The sequence below is a fragment of the Ochotona curzoniae genome, unplaced genomic scaffold (assembly GCF_017591425.1).
Source record: "Ochotona curzoniae isolate NIBS_2020 unplaced genomic scaffold, NIBS_Ocur_1.0 contig_4612, whole genome shotgun sequence".
In the NCBI taxonomy this organism is placed as follows: Eukaryota; Metazoa; Chordata; class Mammalia; order Lagomorpha; family Ochotonidae; genus Ochotona; species Ochotona curzoniae.
In genome coordinates this window covers 10915711-10928188 of record NW_024466343.1, presented here as the reverse complement: position 1 = coordinate 10928188, position 12478 = coordinate 10915711, and positions in this window count along the sequence as shown.

The window sequence follows — 12478 nt, the reverse complement described above, 5'->3', positions numbered from 1 at the left end:
AGAATTATGAGAAATATCATTTCAAAACTGCTTTGTGTAGTTTGAGGGATTGCTTGTGAATGTTCTTGCCTGCATTTGCCAGCTCTGGAAAGCACACTTGAATGTTATTGCTGACTTTGATAGCCTTCCTTTGCATCTTTGCCAGAACTTGCTCTGGGCTGTAACTATTCATAGAATGCCCTTGGATAATGTGATAGGTTGAAGTTGAATTGCTCCTCCAATCATTTTGGAGCAGTAATAATGGCAACTAAAATGGTCATCTGGAGAATGAGCTAAGCATGAACATTTTCTAATAAAATCTCTCTATGTATACGTAGTTTTGTCCTTAGGATAACCCAAAAGGAGACATTATAGCAGTATTTGAGTAAATAACTAATTAAATATAGCAACACAAAATGAATTTTCTTCATATACATAATACATGCTTTAAAAGACTACTAATCTTGAATGGGAAACAGTTACAAAAGGATTTTTGTAAACAAATAAAATTATAGGGAAATAGATATTGCCCAAGATCTTTTCCTGGGATTATTTTTAGTTGCAAACGTTTTTGTAAGGCTGAGAACTCAGTCTACTTAAGCAAGCTATACAGATGGGCTTTAAATAAATTCTACATATCGTCACGTTGTTAATACTATTAACATCTTTGGTCTCTTGTACATCTTCACAGCTTTTCTCCCATGTACCAATTATTTAATACTGTTGTATCTAAAGACACGGCTCACCAGCCTGCTTGAAGCAGTAGAGAAGTTCCACACTGGCGTGGCTTCTATTTTATTAATTTTTTTTCTTGCCTGCAACCTGATTTCTTCTGGGTCTGACCTAATTCCTTTGATGCCTGGGGCTTGCAGGCCAATCCAAATCTGCATCACGGATGTGTGGAGAAAAGGTTAGACAATTGAAAGAAAAGCAAACCAATGGAAGGTTGGCCGCCCAGGTGAAATGCTGTCAAAATCAGAATTTGCACTGTGCACAAAGGGCATTTTTTTGTTTCTGTCCATCCTTTAAAGAGGTACCTAAATTCAAAGCATGAACTCAGATACAAACTTCCTCTCTATTATTTTCTTACATTCTGCAGCAATCTAAGATAACACATTACATGTAGCTTCAAAAGAAAAAAAAAAGGAAGACTATTAGCATAATACAATGAATTGCAATGCAGAGAAAAAAACATGTTTACTAAAAATAAGTAATGTTCTAGTATCTGGGATGCTAGAAAAAGGTTTGTGCTTTCTTATAGAGATCATGCCACCGACTAAGCCTTGTGAATAAGCTTTGGACCGTGCTGATACTCATTGTTCCTCTGGCCTGTCCACTAAGTTATTGTTCCTCTGGGTCTGTTACCAGTTGCTTTTTCCTGTTAGGAAAAGAGTATCTCTTACTGCTCAAATATGCATTGAACATCTTGTAGTCATTAATATACCAAAGGTGGAGGCTAGAGGAGCAGATTTTTCAAAGCAGCTCTGCTCTCTTGATTTTGGATTACGTGAGTCATGGAGAAGGGAGAAAATGAAATCTGTCTTTTCTAACAGACCGCAACATTCTTTCTTTAAGATGTTAAAAAGTTGTGATTGCGTTTGCCTAGATTTGCAGGAAAAGAGCAGGATGTCCATTTGTGACTTGATGAACGAAGATGCGCTGTCATTAGTACACCTGCTCCCATCAGAAGGAATGCATTTCATATAAAGCAGGAAAATGATCAGTACCAGTAATTGTTTTCAACACAGTAGCGTGCCTTGGTACAGGGATATTTTCACAGATGTTTAAAGTCACTTGGCGCTCAGCCTCCAAAGTTGTTATTCATTTGGCATCTGAATCCATATTTCAAAGCCATGTGACTGACTGCCTAACGTGCCCTAAATAGGAGAGATCCTCTGGATTTTAGAGCAGTCCTCGGGGTCTACCCTAATTGCCTAGTGTATACTGTTTTCCAGGATATATTTACAGATTCTAAATACTTATCTCAGTCCATTGTTTTTCACTGTATTGTTTAAAACCATTTACTCATCAGACATTTAGAGAGGTTAACTGGTGCAAATGTATTGGCCTTTTGTGGGTTTCTTCTTTATTTTCTCACCTATGTATATTCACTTGTGTTTTAGTAGCAGAGATATCAGTAAAAGCATATTACACACACACACCAAAGGGAAAGAAAAAGAACAGGGCTTTGGAATTTATATAATTTACAACCAGGGAAATTAAGAAAGCCATGGGCAGTAACATATAGAATATTAGGGAATATTAGTTATTAGGATTAGTTATTAAGGGTGTGTGTGTGTGTGTGTGTGACAGCTGTATTTTAACACAATTCCATGGAACCGATATTTTCCATACTGGTTCAGTCTGACCATTGTTTGTAGTAGACCTGGAAAGATTGTTTCAAAACCACCAAAGCCTCCACATCATTTCTTATTTGATTTAAAGAATCAGAGAATCGTGCATTGGTGCAAGCTGTTGTGACTTTATTTCCTTGGTCCCTTCTACACCAACTATTGAGCTTCTAAGAGCAGATAATCAAGCTGTTATTTAGAATCCCAAAACCATGTATTATGTTTTTCCTTTGGCAGAGATATCTAAAGCAATCTCGTCCTTAGCAGTTTATATTGTTCTGTTTTAAAATCCATTACACTGTGTGCATTGGGCAGGTAAAGGATTCATTTGCATTTGCAACGTGCATACCCTGGAGGGCAGTTGTATTTTATGCACAGGTGAACAAGGATCTTTTAGCAGCAAATCTATGGAGCTGACATTTTTATATCTTTTTTTTTTTTTTAAGCACAACTCTAAGCACAGGAACAATGAATTCCTAATCTAAAACTGCTTGTTGCACTCGTCTTCTGGTCCAATATTTTAATTTATGAGGTTTATAAACCAACATTACTTTACATGTATTTGCATGCATAGGTTTTCTTCAGACAGAAAAAAATTACAAATAAGGGACTAATCTATGTGTATTTTAATAAATCCGATGGCCTTTTTAAATAGAGATTCCTACTTATTACAGTGAAAGAAGAAAATGGTTAAAAAAAAAAGAGCATTGCTATCTCACAGCGCATCGATCGAGGGGAAAGTAAGAGCTTATTTACCTGCTATGTTTTTGTGAAAGGGAACAATTATGACACAGATCTTTTAGACTGGCTTTGTCTAAGGTTTATCCTGTCAAAATTCCCTTTCGTACAGTTGATTTTTATGGAATTCTGATGAGTAATGTGTGGTGCTGAATTCCTCCAGCAGGCCCGACCTAATGCTTACGATAATGATCACAGCAATTACAAACACAATAGACGTACATTGCCCCAAATGAGATGTGAGCTCCTGCTCAAAGGAAGCCAGTGTCTTCCTTTTTCCTGAGAGTGTGTTGTATGTAATAGCCGCATTGTCTATAACAGATAGGCAAAAACACAAGGAGGGAGCCTGTAAAATAACAGCCAGCTAACAGAAACGGAAGAGCCGACTGTTCTACTTGCTATGCTAACCTCTTTCTCAGGTGAGCTTGGCAGGCTCAGCCATCTCTAATTTTACTCACATCTCATCGATAGGAAACGGCACCCTCAACCCTCGGGCTCCTCCGCCCCCCCTTCTCTTCTTTTTCCTGCTGTTTCATTACATTTTCTTATGTGCATACCATCAAGTCCTCTTGGACACATAATCAGATTTGTGCCAGACTATGTTTCTTGGCTTTAATGGTTAGTTAGCTTTCCAGAATACACATGCGGCTTTGTACATGCTTTCATTACTGACATCATGAGAACGCATCGCCCCTATGTTTACAATTGGGTGTTCACCCTTTAAATAAAAGCCACGAGATCAGGTTGTTGAAGAGAATCTTTGAAAAGCAGAATAAAAACAGCTGTTATCTGCTTGAACCATTTCATTTCCTTTCATGATGTGAATGATAATGATGTGTAACAGTGGGCAGTCTCCAGCTCTCATTATATACCATACATCAGAGCCTCTTCCAGGTTGGAATTGGGTCTCTGTCCCAGAGTTCCAGCAGGATCGTTTCAACCTCACTTCTAACAGGTGTTGGTGTTTGGGGGACTGAGGAGGGGGATAAAACACCTTTGCTTGTCCCCCCACTGACCTCTGGGCTCAGGAGGCTGGTTTTCATTGGCAGTGTGGGTTTGAAAGTCAAACCAGGTCCTTGCTGAAATTTCTCACCAGGAACAGATTACAAATATTTCCACATGTCAAACAAATGAACAAGAGGGTGGTCCGTATTAATCAAAGCTCTTCTAAACCAAGTACAGATGGTAGAAATGAACCTGTCTTCCATGAAGATTTCTTGAAACGGGAGGGAATTCAACGCACAGAAAGGCACATTTCTGCAAGAGACACCAGACGAGGGATGTGGAGCGCAAACCCCACATAAGCACGACGGGCAACAAGGATCACCAGGCTGAAACAAATGGAGGGCCCTGGGATTCTCAAGGATGGGAGCTGGGAGGTCGGTTGAGCTTATTTTTGTCCGACACTCCCTCATCACAAGCTGTTTCTGAAGATTCTGTGGCATTTGCCTAGAGACTGACAAGCTGAAATTGGTTTTAACCTCTCGAGCCCCTTTTCATATCATCGATGTTGCTGACTGGAGCGCAGAGTTCTTTCCCCCCTACCGAGTCGGTGCTTTCTAGGCCCCTGCGGCATCCGCTCCTGAGAGCAGAGCTCTCTGACAACAATGTCATTTGTTATTTTTAATTAACAGAAACATATCGATAGCAAGAGTGGAAATCGCATTGTATTCAAAACGCGGAAGTGGGGAGAAATCAGAGAGGCGAGTCTATTTAAAGAACAGCCCAGAGGCTGGAGTCCTGGCAGCGGCTCCCTGCCCTTAGCTGTCTCACCCCTGCCTCTGGACTGGTAGAAAATTGGGTTGGGGAATCTCCTGGGAACAACGACTCCTTAGGACTTTGTGTTTGACCAGGTGTTCCTGTTTAGGAAGCATATATTTCAGATGTTTTAGCAAAATCGGTTCCACTTCCCCAAGATGGGTACTGTTAACGCTCCTGTGTAGTCAGTCCTTGAAGGCACAAGATCAAAAGCCGCTAGGATGTCACACAGTTCACACCTTATCTCAAAACAGTGTTAAACCTAAATTGTATTTGAAAGGTGAAAATTCTATTGTGAAGCTCTTAACACAGGGCGGCTGTGATTTCCACTGATAAAATAATTCCATGATGTAAAAAAACTTTACTGGAAGCCATTCCTCTTCCTAGCCTGACTCTTTCATACTGGAGTGAAGGGTACAAGTCTTTCTTTCTTTCTTTCTTTTTTCCTCTCCTCTCCTCTCCTCTCCTCTCCTCTCCTCTCCTCTCCTCTCCTCTCCTCACCACTCCTCTCCTTTCCTCTCCTCTCCTCTCCTCTCCTCTCCTCTCCTCTCCTCTCCTCTCCTCTCCTCTCCTCTCCTCTCCTCTCCTCTCCTCTCCTCTCCTCTCCTCTCCTCTCCTCTCCTCACCACTCCTCTCCTCTCCTCTCCTCTCCTCTCCTCTCTCTCCTCACCACTCCTCTCCTCTCCTCTCCTCTCCTCTCCTCTCCTCTCCTCTCCTCTCCTCTCCTCTCCTCATCCTCTCCTCTCCTCTCCTCTCCTCTCCTCCCTCTCCTCTCCTCTCCTCTCCTCTCCTCTCCTCTCCTCTCCTTTCCTCTCCTCTCCTCTCCTCTCCTCTCCTCTCCTCTCCTCTCCTCTCCTCTCCTCTCCTCTCCTCTCCTCTCCTCTCCTCTCCTCTCCTCTCCTCTCCTCTCGTCTCCAGAGCACTGTTCGAAATAGTTTAATGGATGGTGAAATTATTTTTTTTTAAATACTCTCTCCTCAAACTTTTTCAAGATAATTATAATAGAGATGAGAAAGTTTTGTACTAATAGACTAAAGATGTCTTTTATTGGATTTTTAAAGGAAATGAAATACAATTATCGTATATAAGACCAATTCCTGTACATGCCATAATGTAACTTTTCTGGGGTGTGGAAGAGATCATTCACTCGTTTTTATAACCTAGTGGAAAGTTGCAAAGGCCTCTTTGAATGCTCTGTTATTCTGAGCATGTAGAATATTTTGTTTAATATATATGGAGCATGTCAGTATCCCAGACAGTTCCGACTGTGTGACAGTACTACATTACTGCCTATATTAGTTCTGTATTACTATTTACTGCAGCACTATTGGCAGATGCCAAAAAAGAGACTTCAATCTTCCAATTTCTTTGTGGAAATGGATTTTTTTTGTTAAATTTGCTTTCACTGAGAAAGTGCCATTAAGTAAGCTTCCTGCTATAGAGTGGCAAATCTGCAGAAGATGCTAACATAGGCCTAAATTGTTAGGGAAATTCAAAAACATGTAGTGTAATTTACATACTCTAACAAAAGCTAATATGGTCATTCCTATGTTGAGAAGAAAATGGAAAGTTCATCACACATGTTAGAACTACTGCGAAAAGTGTGAGAAATTCTTAGAATGTCAACATGACCTATCTAATATGCTTGAAGCCATATCTGTATTCAATTCAGACAGCACATAATTCCATAAGCATTATATAATATTCTTGATCTGTCTCCTATTCTAATTGAATTAATAAAGAAGAGACATCATATATTTGTTCATTTGAAGGAATAAGAATGGACACAAAATAAAAAAGGGAAAGAGAATGTTAATTTTAATGAAAGAATGAGAAATGAAGGAAGAGGAGTATGAGGGCTGTTTCTCTACTTCGGGAACAGTGTTAGTGTAGGGAAGGGTAGAAGGATTACTGATTCGAACAGCCATACACGAGTATCTAGACAGAATGGAAACTGAGGCTTTTATATCCGTCCAGCTCTGCATTGCACTCAATGGTTCATATGAATTCAAAGCCTCTAATTGAAGTAGCCAAAATGATTAGTTCTAGATTTGAAATTTTGCCTTTTTTTAGTTGTGCCCCATCAACCAGATAACTTTACTTTCCTGTGTCTCCATCTCCTCATATGTAAAAACATGACCAAAATTCACAAAAAATTCTTGGTTAAATAATGGGAAAATTCATGGAAGAGTATCTATCCTGGATGTACTAAACAGTACATAAGTACTTGCCACACAAAATAATCTCATATAATTTTCATGCTAATTCTGGAGGATAAAAATCATTTTCATTTAAAGGAAAGGTAACTGGGGCCCAAAGTGGATCTACATGCCCAGTATGAGACAGCCATCAGAGGGTGGCAAAAATGGGGCGTTGTTGGTCATTCTAGGGGTAACACCTTTACTGTGCTGCGGAGTGAGTTAGTAGGGTACAAGTCTTATCAATGAATGTTTAGCTAGCAAGCATGATGCTGCTTTTGCTGGCTGCAGTCTCTCTCTGTCAACTTAGGAAATAGTGTAGGGTTGAACAAACAAAATAAACATCTAAATTGAAGATACATAAATGTGAATTTTTTCCCTTGCAATTCATTATTCCTTACTAAGAGTATTTGCTTATTGCTTTTCATTTGAGAAACCAGCACTATCATCATCAAAGATAGGTGTTATGCAAATTCCAAAGGGTCCTTTACTTTTTATTGTTGACATTTTGGGATTAATTGTGTGTTATCAGGGTCATATCTAGGTCACCTCCCCAGAGTTCTCTGAGATCAGAACTGTTGGTCAATCCTTTCTTTTTTGGACTTGTTTTTTTTTTTTTTTTTTTAAAAAAAGATTGTTTAGATGTGCACATCGTGGAAAAGCCATTGAGTCAAAAGGGAGCATTCCCATGTTGATGTCCCTGGCTTCCAGTCTGATTTCTGCTTCTGATCCAGCATCCTATTAACGTGTACCCTGGAAAGAAGCAGATGATGGCTCAAACAGTTGTATCCTTGCTGCTTATGTGGGAAGTTTGTTTGGAGTTTCAGGTTCCTGGCTTCTGCTTGCCCAATCTGGGCTATTGTGGGCATTTGTAAGAGTGAATCACCAGCTAGCAAGCACTTTCCCTGTATCTCCTTTTCTCTCTCTTTTTTAGTTGACCTTCATCAAATAAAAAAAAATGAAAAAAATGATTGAAATTCAAGTGTTGACCTACACTCAGAACTCCACTAACAGTACTAATGGCATGGATGTGGGGACAAAGATATCTTCCTTCACTTTTGGTGGGAATGTAGGCTGGTACAACCACCATGGAAATGGAAGTCAGTATGAAGAATGCTAAAAGAACTGAAAATTGATCTGCTATATGACCCATCTATCCCACTTCTGGGAATATATCCAATGGAAATGAGATCTGCACATGAGAAAGTGACTGGTACTCCTATATTTATAGCAGCACAATCTACAATAGCAAAGAAATGGAAACAACCCAGATGCCCGTCTAAAGAGGAATGGATAAATAAATTGTGATACATCTACTCTATGGAATACTACTCTGTCATTAATAAGAATGAAGTGCTACCATTTACAACAAGAGTGGTTCCAATTAGAGACTACTGTGCTCCGTGAAATAAACCAATCCCCAAAGGACAAATATATGTTCTCTCTGATATAAGGCAACCTTCCTGAAAATATAAGCTCAACAGATATATATGTAAACATGCATGTACATATATTCAGCTAGAGGAACTGTATAGTAAAACTTATTATATTGAAATATGAAGGTACAATGCAGTATGCAACTCTTCTTCCAAATCAAAGATGGAGTCCCAATGAAACTGTTAAATACTTCTTGACAACGTGATGCTGGACTCTGTGCCATTGTCCATACCCATGATGTCAGGATACACTTAAATAGCAGAATGATGGACTGATGACTGTTTATGAGAGACTATAGTATTGTAATAATAAAGGGAAACCAGTGAGGAGATATGAGGGAGGGAAAGTCCCAAAGCCCATGAAACCGTATCATAAAATTAAAACAAAGAAAAAAGAAAAAGAAAATCAAGTGTTTTCTGCATTTTGCTAAAAGCTCCAGGACTGCATGAAAGATTTGTTGTTTGCATTGTTTTCTACAACATTTGCAGTGGCACCCCATATAGAATGCGACACCTGTTTAATCATGTTTGTTGGATGAAGAAGTAAAAGTTTCTGACCTCAGATAGGCTGTTTAACGTGATGGTGATGGTGAGATTAAATGAAGATGAGAGCAACTTGTGGAGTGTTGCAAACTGTGGTAACCAGAAAGTTCTGTGGACAGTTTTATTTTGTTGTTTCAAGTAGAACATATGGACAAAAACTAATTCTAAGAAAACTGAGGGCAACAGAAAAATAAGATTGAAGAAGAAAGAACAGTCATTTTGTTGTTGAGGAGGGTGGGGAACCCAGAAGGTGTTGTTTGTTTTTACAGTGTTTTCTTGTAGTCTTGAGTCCCTTTCTATAATCTGATTAACACTGCCAGCCAGAGTTAGAAGCTGTAGGTTAGCGGGAGGGGTGGTAGTGGCAGTAACGTTATCTTCCTCTGGTGGGTTCTCTGGGTATGTCTCAAGGAATCATCACCCAATGACCCACAGGGCAGGAACTCATATGTGATTTATCAAGGAAGCACTTTCTGTGTTGAACTCTGGAGGGAAGTTTCTGTATCCAGCAGGTGAAATAACATCCTAGGGAGCCTGGCAGGCAGAGTGGCATATTCCCTCGTGACCTCAATTTCCCAGAGACACTGTGTCTTCTGTTTATGTGCATGACATACTCAATGGGAAAAGCATCAGGCTAAGAAAAGCAGCAAGGATCCCATCAGGTCCTTGTGCAGGGCGATAGCTATCCTTACATTTAGTCAAGGAGAGAGAACAGATGTCACTAGTATTTGAGAAAGAAGAAAGACTAATTTGGCTATTTATTTTGAAACTGTGTGTGCCATCTACTCAGTTTTGCCTTGCCCATCTATATCAATTTAGCTTTTTCATTTTGGAACTGCAAAACTCTTGACCAGCAACTACAACTTTCAATATCACCACCACCACCAACAGTAACACACACACACACACACACACACACACACACACCCCCTATAATTACTAGGTTTGATTCTGCAGAGAGAGAGAGCCTGATTATCACATGATTTGTTCTCTTTGGCTGAGCAGTTGATTATCTTCAAGGGGAGGATGTTTCTTGGGATTTAATCATACTATGTGTGTGGGTTTTATTTTAAATCTAAAAGTTAAAAATGAGACACAATTGTAGGGCTTGCATTCTCTTAAGGTAGACAACCCTTAATGCCCGAGGATGTTAGATCAGGCAGCTGCAACTGCCAACACTTAATTACATCATAGACAACTAGGTCATTTCCTGAAGTTGAGAAACATTTTTCAGGAATCAAGCAGAATTCAATTACAAAAACTCAAAATGAGCGGGATATTGGTCTTAGCATGGTCAGTGTTCAATTCATGATTGATTGATTGATGTTTATTTACTGTTGTCTCTGCTCCTGGCTTATTAACCTTATGGATAAGTTTGATGCAGCCCAGTCAGTATGAAACTTTGACAGGGTGAATGTATCCTGTACCGTGAAGGTCTGCCATACCTCTTGAATCTCAGTGTGCTTCTCATTGGCATTTTTCTCCATTACTAAATTAAAACAATTATATTCAAGTAATTGGTGAAGGAGAGGCAACTTGTAGGATCAAATCTTTTTTTGTAGCAAAAATAATAATGCCTAGGTTTTCGTTTAGGAGCAATGGGAATAGAAACTGGCTAGTTGCTGAGGGCTTATTTGGTGAATGTTCTTGGAAACTGCATGTGATTTTTTCATGGACATGGGTTTTTATACTCTATCTAAAGTTTTTGCAGAAACAGGCTGTAATCACCAATTTCTGCCCATCCTCAAATGACAAAGGCAATGGGGAATGTTTGCTTGCTGAGAATTTCTGATTTATTATAACTGTAATTGCTAATAAGATTTTTACAATACAATTTTCCTCCTCTGTAATGAGAGGCAGGGGAACTAGTTACATTTTCTCTCTTCCTCTTTTCCTTTGTGCTGTTAGCTCTTCGTTGGTGAGAAAAAGGACAAACAGCTGGAACTTATAACTATTTAGAAACATCAACAATGTTGAAATTTACACTCCTATGTACAGATGTTATCAGATAATCACAAAAAGTGTATACAAACAATGAACTATGATTCAGACGAACGGGACATAAAAAGCTATACTTTTAGTTTTTTCAGGAAAACATTATGAATCAGTAATATGAGACTCGTGACATTAGAGCAAGATTTTGCAAAAGATTTTTTAACTCAGTGATAGATATATACGAGATGACTGACGTTACTCCCACAACATTATATGAGAAGGAGAGACTGAACTAATAAAAGAAAAGTGTGCCAGTTGGCACTCTATTTCCCATTGGATTTCAAGATCATAGTCAAACACATAACTTTCTAATAACATTGGGCATGGGCGCTTAATAATATGCTGCCAGCAGAGAGGCTGGACCAAGTCTTCCATTGCTAATTTATATCCTGCTTATCTAATGGAGATTGGTTAATCCAAGTATGGCATTTTAGGTTGTGGGATTAGACTAATACTACTCTAATATAGATAATTTTTTTAAGCTTCCTTGGGGCTTTATCTGTCAAGCTAGCTTCTTTGTTAGCATTAACTTGCTCTTCCAGCATAATTTAGCAGAAATTGGTAAAAATAGATGAGACTTAGTATCCATAAAGACCCTAAGGGGGCAAAACTACATGGGAAGGCAGGTAAAAACTTTAAATATCTTAAATAAATTCTGCCTGAAATAAACTTCATTTTTATTCATTGTGTCTAGGCAGGAGGTTTCTTTTTAAGCTCAGGAATGGTTGCGTTTTCTTTCTCTCCTTCCCTGTTTCTTCCTTTTTGGAAGCTGGGATGGAGTAAAGGATAAAAGGTATGTGTGTGCTGTTTTTATGTGTCTTCTAAAGATATCAGTTCTGTCCATGTTTGTAAAGAATCTGTATTCATGGGAGCAGTTGAGTGGAGTGCTGAAAGTGTGGACAATAGAATTAGAGAGATCTGGGTTTAAATCTTGGTTTTTGGCTGAGAGTTGCATGACTTTGTAAGGTACCTTCTCCCATGCTGCATGCCTTTTAGGAGCAAACTGGGGATAGTTGATGACTGTTAAGGCAGTTAAGCAAGATGCTCTCCATAAAGCCTTCAGTCCAGTAAGTATAGCACCTAACTTAATGAAAAAGCTTCAAGTATAGTAATTAGGCATTTTTATTATTTTAGATATATTGCATGGCTTCACTAACCACAGTGAAATACACTCCCAGGTAGTCTCTGTTTCTCCAGAATAGGATGCTGCATGAGCATCTTCAAATTGCAGCAAGCTACTAAATTGCATTCAATGTGGCACAGGTTCACGTACGAGAGTGAAATGTAAATGGCTAAATGGTTAAGTATTAGGCTGAATCCACCACAGACAGACTTCTGTGAGGACAAACCTTTGCTGCATGCCAAGGGCACATAAAAATAAACAATGGCATAAAGAACATGCTAAAAAGGAAATGTTAGGTAAATTCAGCCTTCCTTTTGAAGGAAACATGGTGTGGGCCACAGCTAGAAATTGAGTGTGAAG